Here is a 6,260-nt window from a genome sequence, read left to right on the forward strand (position 1 = left end):
ATGGACAAGGGACAATGATTAGGGGTGAAAGTTGACATACAATATTTCTGTGACAACATAAAGTTTTTCATTCATTTTTTCTAAGGCACTTGAAAATATGTTCAGTTGGGTACCCAACTCATTCATATGCGTAAAAATATGACCTAGTAACTTGTGGTAAACGTTCCGTGTCCTCTCCTGTGCTTTCAAAGTTGAAGCAAATACTTCTAATTGTTCGTGATACGCCAACATTTCGCTAGATGTTGCTAAGCCAAAAACACCAACAAGGACTTTACCACCCATGCCATAGAAAAAAAAAAAAAAAAAAACTCACTTTCCACCTGAATGTGCTCTTTCGACAGGGCCATTGCTTCTCAGTCCAAACAAGTTTTCTCTGAAGAGATGCATACAGTGGAACTCAGAAAGTTCCATATACATGTTTGTTTACCAAGAAGGCGAGAAGGGATAGTATGGTAGACAGTTGACTAGGAAATTTTGGAAGTTCTTGTGCCACTGTCATCAAACTCTGAAGGTCATATCGGACTGAGGTATCGTCCTCCAATATCATTACTTGCCCCCATGGCTTTACCAGTGACCCGGGGAGGTGAGCCCCATCTCTTCATCACCCAGAGATGATGCAAACATTGCTAGTGTCAGCAAGGTTGTCCACGCTCGCCACATCTTTCCTATAAACGACTTCTGATTAATGATCAAATTAGCTAAGTTGCCCTGACAGGAATAGTCACAAGTAACAGTGGGGCGAATTTCTGAGCGAAGCATTTGTCTGTACTCATTAACAGGTAGAGTAGAAGGTGATAAAAGGAGTAAAAAAGGCAGAAGGAGGAGGAGGAGGAGGAGAAGAAAAGGAGGAATAATAATACGATGTATGCATCATTTTCCTGCTTTTCCTTGCACTCGAAGTGCCTGGGAGTTTTCCTAAGATCGTCTGTGTGAACCCACTTATTTTCAGGTGACAACAAGCCCTTAGTCTCAAATTTGTTACCGTTAAGAGACATCACGTGATGTGGACCTGTAAATTCGTCATCAAATTTAGAACTGCGTGTGTATGAACGTGCAAATATTACGTCCTCAACGTACATGTTGATTGGTGATGCAAGCTTTTGCTGCCATGTATCATATCCTGTTTAAATAAGACCAGATTAGCCTTTCTATATTGATGTATTTCCTGTAAGAGTGTCATTTTCACTTTCACGAAATCATCCAAATTACAGAGTGGACTAGATTTCAATAATAGCAATGAATAGGGCATTGTTTAATCGAATCCACATAAGACAAAGAATGGAGTTTCGCCAGTGAATTTATTGATGGAACTATTGAGCGAGGCAGCAACTTGGGGTATCCACTCATCCCAAAAGGTGCTTTGAGAACCTTAGTATCGCAAGCACTCCAGCACCTTACTATTTTGCTTTTTGACAAGGCCATTGGAAGCGGGATGGTTGGGTATGACGTTACATTTATTGATGTTATACTGCTTACGGATCTCAACAAGAAGACTGTTGTTAAACTCCGAGCCATTATCAGTAATAACAGTAGATGGTGTAGTGAATGGACTAAAAACATGATCAATGAAATCTTGCACAGTACTCTTAGCAGTCATGTCATAGAGGGTCACGAGAACACGGTAACATGAGAAATGAACAAGTGCCACAAACAAATACTCTGCCCCAGACTCTGCAAGAAGCGATTCAAGGAGATCAGTAGAAACAGCTTCCCATGGACGTGATGGAACTGGATATTGCAAAAGTGGAGCAGATAAGCTGGGTGAACCTTTATGAAGATTACAGGGAACACAGGAATCACAGTGAACGTTGCTGTCCTTATGCATAGTAGGTCAATAAATGAAAGAAGTGCTTGTCGTAGACATCGATCATTTCCCGGATGGGATGCATGATGTGTGTTATAGATGATGTGGAGAACTGCAGGTATTAAATCAGTGAAGACAGCAAGTTGATATACCTTTCTGTTAGGTAGGCTATGTCCCTGCCGGTAAGAGATGTCTTTCTATAAAAAAAAAAAAAAAATCATTGTCAAACATGAGATCAACTGACACTTCTAGAGTAGGTAAGGTCGAAGCGTCTCCTGGCTCTATGAAATAAATACACTTAGACCGCAGTGGGTCTGTGCACTGACAGTTATAAACAACATCTGAGGTTAGAGTGGTGTAAGGAACTTCACTTGGTTGATATAGTGAAACTGCCGCGGCTACATCGCGTGAAAGAGCATCTGCAACAACATGTGACTTATCAGGCACGTACTCAAAGGTTGGGTTGAACTGTCGGATAAAAACTGAGCATCGCGCAAGACGTCAGGTAAGGTTTCTTTCTTTGAGTAAACCACAAAGTGAAAGATAATCGTTTTGGATATTAAATGGATATCCAGAGGTTATGTCTCTGAAATGTTTGGGAGACCAAACAACTGCTAACGCCTCAGCCAGAAACACTGTCGTTATGTTCAGCAGCACTGAGGGCATGACTAGCATGCTCAATTACACGTTTCCTCTTTGCATGATCAATTTGCATCAATACCGCTCTAGACCTCCCCCTGACGCGTCTTTACAATGAAGAAAAGATTTCTTATAATCAGGGTTGTCAGGACGGGCATTAATAAGTGCTGTCTTCACTGTTTCAACGGCATGAGACTGATCATTAATACAAACAAAAGGTTCGTTTTTCTTAAGTCATTTAGTAAGAGGAAAGGCGATCTATGCATAATCTTGAATAAATCGCTGAAAGTAGCCAATCGGTCCAAGAAAACTCCTTACATTATCAGTACTGTTACGTTCTGGGAAGTTAGAAACTGTCTGAACTTTCTCGTCTGAGGTGTGAATTCCTTCAGCGTCAAGCACATGTCCAAGAAATTTAATTCTCTTACACAGAAAGTTGCATTTACTGAATGTACCCTTTTGACCTTCTATTTGGAGGCAATCAAACACTCGGTGTGCAATAGGTTGGCAGAATGTTCATGGACTGATTTACTCACTACAATGATGTCATCTAGATAAGCAAAAAGAAAATAATAGATCATACCATTGAATACAGAATGGTTAAGCCTCATGAATACTAATGGAGCATTTCTAAGACCAACTGGAAGTCTTCTGAATTGACAGTGGCCAGATGTGGTACTGTATGCAGTTATAGGGCTAGACGACTCTTCCATTTCTGCTTGCTAGTAACCACTAAGTAAGTCAAATGAAGTGAAAACAACGTTATTCTTGCCAAGTGATTCCAGTAAATCTGTTAAGAATGGTAATGGGAATCGATCAGGTACAGTGACATTGTTTACCTTAAGATCAGCTACGGGTCTAAATTCACCTCCTTTCTTGGGGACTAGGATAAGCGGAATATTCTACGGACTGACGGAGCTTTCAATGATGTCCCGATCTAGCATATCCTGTAGGCTATTATCTCGTCAGTTTCTTTTCGTAAGCAATGGGGTAATCTATATGCCGGGACATAAACTGGTTGAGTATCGGCAATCAATTCAGTACTGTGTTTCATCCATCCAATTAGTGTTTTCCACAGGTTCACCAGATAAGGGCACAACATCTCTGTTAGTCTGCAAAATGTAAATTAATTTTACTTTACACTGAGGAAAGTCGCCTGCTTTTGTACTTCAAGGGTAAGCTCAGCTGAAGGAGTCATAGCAACATCCGTAGAGTTTTGAATATATATATACACTACTTAAATCATCCTCATCATCATCCTTAGCAGTTACACAGAATGGTAAATTCTGGCAAACCAGTACGGCCGATGAGTACATCAGGAAATCGCCAATCTTTGTACCACTATTAAACTCTAGTGGAGCATTGGTGACATTTAATAGGTTAAGATAAAATAAATTATCTTCCGAAATGGAACACAAGGCTCACTCGTACATTAAAACAGTCACACAACACGTGTTAGGTAAGGTTAATGCATTCACTCCTTTCGCACCTGAAATACGGGCAGAGATTTTCGTGAATTTGTGCGGCAACAAAATCTGCACCATATTGTCATTGTTTGTCTCATCCCCACATGTGCATAATGTCATTCGGACTCTTTTGAGGTGGTTAAATGAGACATAGATGTGTCAACCGTTGTGTCACATTTAGAGAGGGTTTTATGACATCTATCTGTCTATGTATTGCCAGATGCCTTAATCCCATACGGGGTGGCCACAAACAAATCCTCTCCATGTTGCCATGTCCCTCGCAATTTCACTGCACTGCTCCCAGCTCACACCCCCCTCTCTCTCATACCTCTCCACTCCATCTCTCCATCTCATCCTTGGCCTACCCTACCATCTCTCCTCAACCACCTCACTCACATACACTCTCCTCGTCAGTCTATCACTCTCCATCCTCTCTACATGGCCAAACCACCTCAGTGTGTTTCTCCTAATGCTTCCTATCACATCCACACCACAACGCTATATCTTCATTTGCCAGTCTGTCTCTCCGTGTGACTCCACAGGCTCCTCTCAAATACCTCATTTCCACTGCACTCATTCTTGACTTGTGTCCCTCCATCAAGGTCCAAGCTTCACTTCCATAGGTTAGAGTTGGTATCGCAATACTGTCGTGTAGTAACTTTTTCACTTCCATGCTCACTCCCCTGTTTCTTATCACTGCATTCAAGAAACCAGCAACCTTCCTTCCTTGTTGTACCCTTTCAAGCACTTCACCCTCCAAACTTACTCATCACACTACCATAGTACTTAAACGTACTCACATTTTCCATTTTCTCTTTATCCAGCTTCACTGTACATTCACTGACTTTCCTTCTCTCGAAGACCATAACTTTGCTCTTCCCTACATTCTCCTTTGGATTCCGTTTCTTACACACTCTCCCAAACTCATCCACCAAGCCTTGCAGCTCCCCTTCGTCGTCATTTAACAACATAGTATCATCTGCAAAAAAAAATACAGGAAGTTTCCAAACACTGCCCTCTCTCATTAGGGCCACTCCAACATTCACTGCCCTACTTTGTATCTCTTTTATAACCCCACCCATGTACGGATTGAATAACCATGGAGACATGACACATCCCTGTTTCAACCCAACCTTCAAAGAGAAAAATTCACTCAGTTCACTATCCACACGCACTGCAGCCTTAGCACCCTCATACATACTCTTCACAACATCCAACAACTTCCTATCTACTCCATATAGTCTTGATACTTTCCACAATCCTTGTCTATCCACCCTGTCATATGCTTTCTCCACATCCATGAAGGCCTCATACAACTTCTTTCCCTTCTTTAGAAACTTTTCCACAAAAGATCTAAGAATGAATGTCTAATCTACACAACCTCTTCCATTTCTAAAACCACCCCATTCTTCTCCATCTCATTCCTCTGCTATTTCCCTAATTCTGTCAATAGTTATCCTACCATAAACTTTTCCTATTACACTAAGAAGACAAATGCTCCTATGAATACCACACACTTCTTTTTCCCCTTTTCCTTTGTATCAGGGAATAATTATACCTGACTTCCAATCCTCTGGGACTCTACCTTCCTCCCAGGCCAATCTGCACATCTTTCACATCCATTCTACTGCTATCTTTCCCCAGTGCTTCAGCATTTCAACACACAATCCTTCAATTCCTGGGGCTTTCCCCATTTTGACTTTCTACATTGTTTCCATAACTTCCATCCAACCGATTTTCTCCTCTATTCTCACATCCCTCCTTCTTCCAGCCATTCCCTAACCATTAACACTCGCATTACTTCATTCTTTATGTTCAACAATTCTTTAAAGTGTTCTCTCCATCTCCTCACTTTTTCTCCCTTCTCCACCAGTAATCAACCATTTTTATCTTTCTCTCCCCGACTAACTTGATTGTCACCCTGTCTAACTTTCTTTACCTCTTCCCAGAACATTTTCTTATAGTCCCTCCACTTTACATTCAAATTCCTTCCAAATTCTTCATCCACTCTCTTCTTACTTTCTCTTACTAATCTTTTCACCTCTCTTCCTCTTTACACATTACTCTTTCTTCCGTCTCTCAACTCCTTCCACGCCCCTGTTTCTCATTCACTCATTTAATGCTATATTCTTTTGTGCCACAGCCTGTTTCACCAATTCATTCCACTATGCTGTTGCTTGCATCCCCTTTCGTCTTCTTTTCACCCCACACACTACCTCACATGATGCACATATTTCCTCTGCGAATATCTTGCACACACTTTCCACGGCCCCCACTGCATTCAGTCCATATTTACCCAATCGCTCCTCCACTTCTCTCTTATATTCCGCCTTTTTCTCATCCCCTTGTAA

This window comes from Coenobita brevimanus, chromosome 2 (genome assembly GCF_032717465.1).
Source record: "Coenobita brevimanus isolate Jiangsu-jjx chromosome 2, ASM3271746v2, whole genome shotgun sequence".
Taxonomy (NCBI): domain Eukaryota; kingdom Metazoa; phylum Arthropoda; class Malacostraca; order Decapoda; family Coenobitidae; genus Coenobita; species Coenobita brevimanus.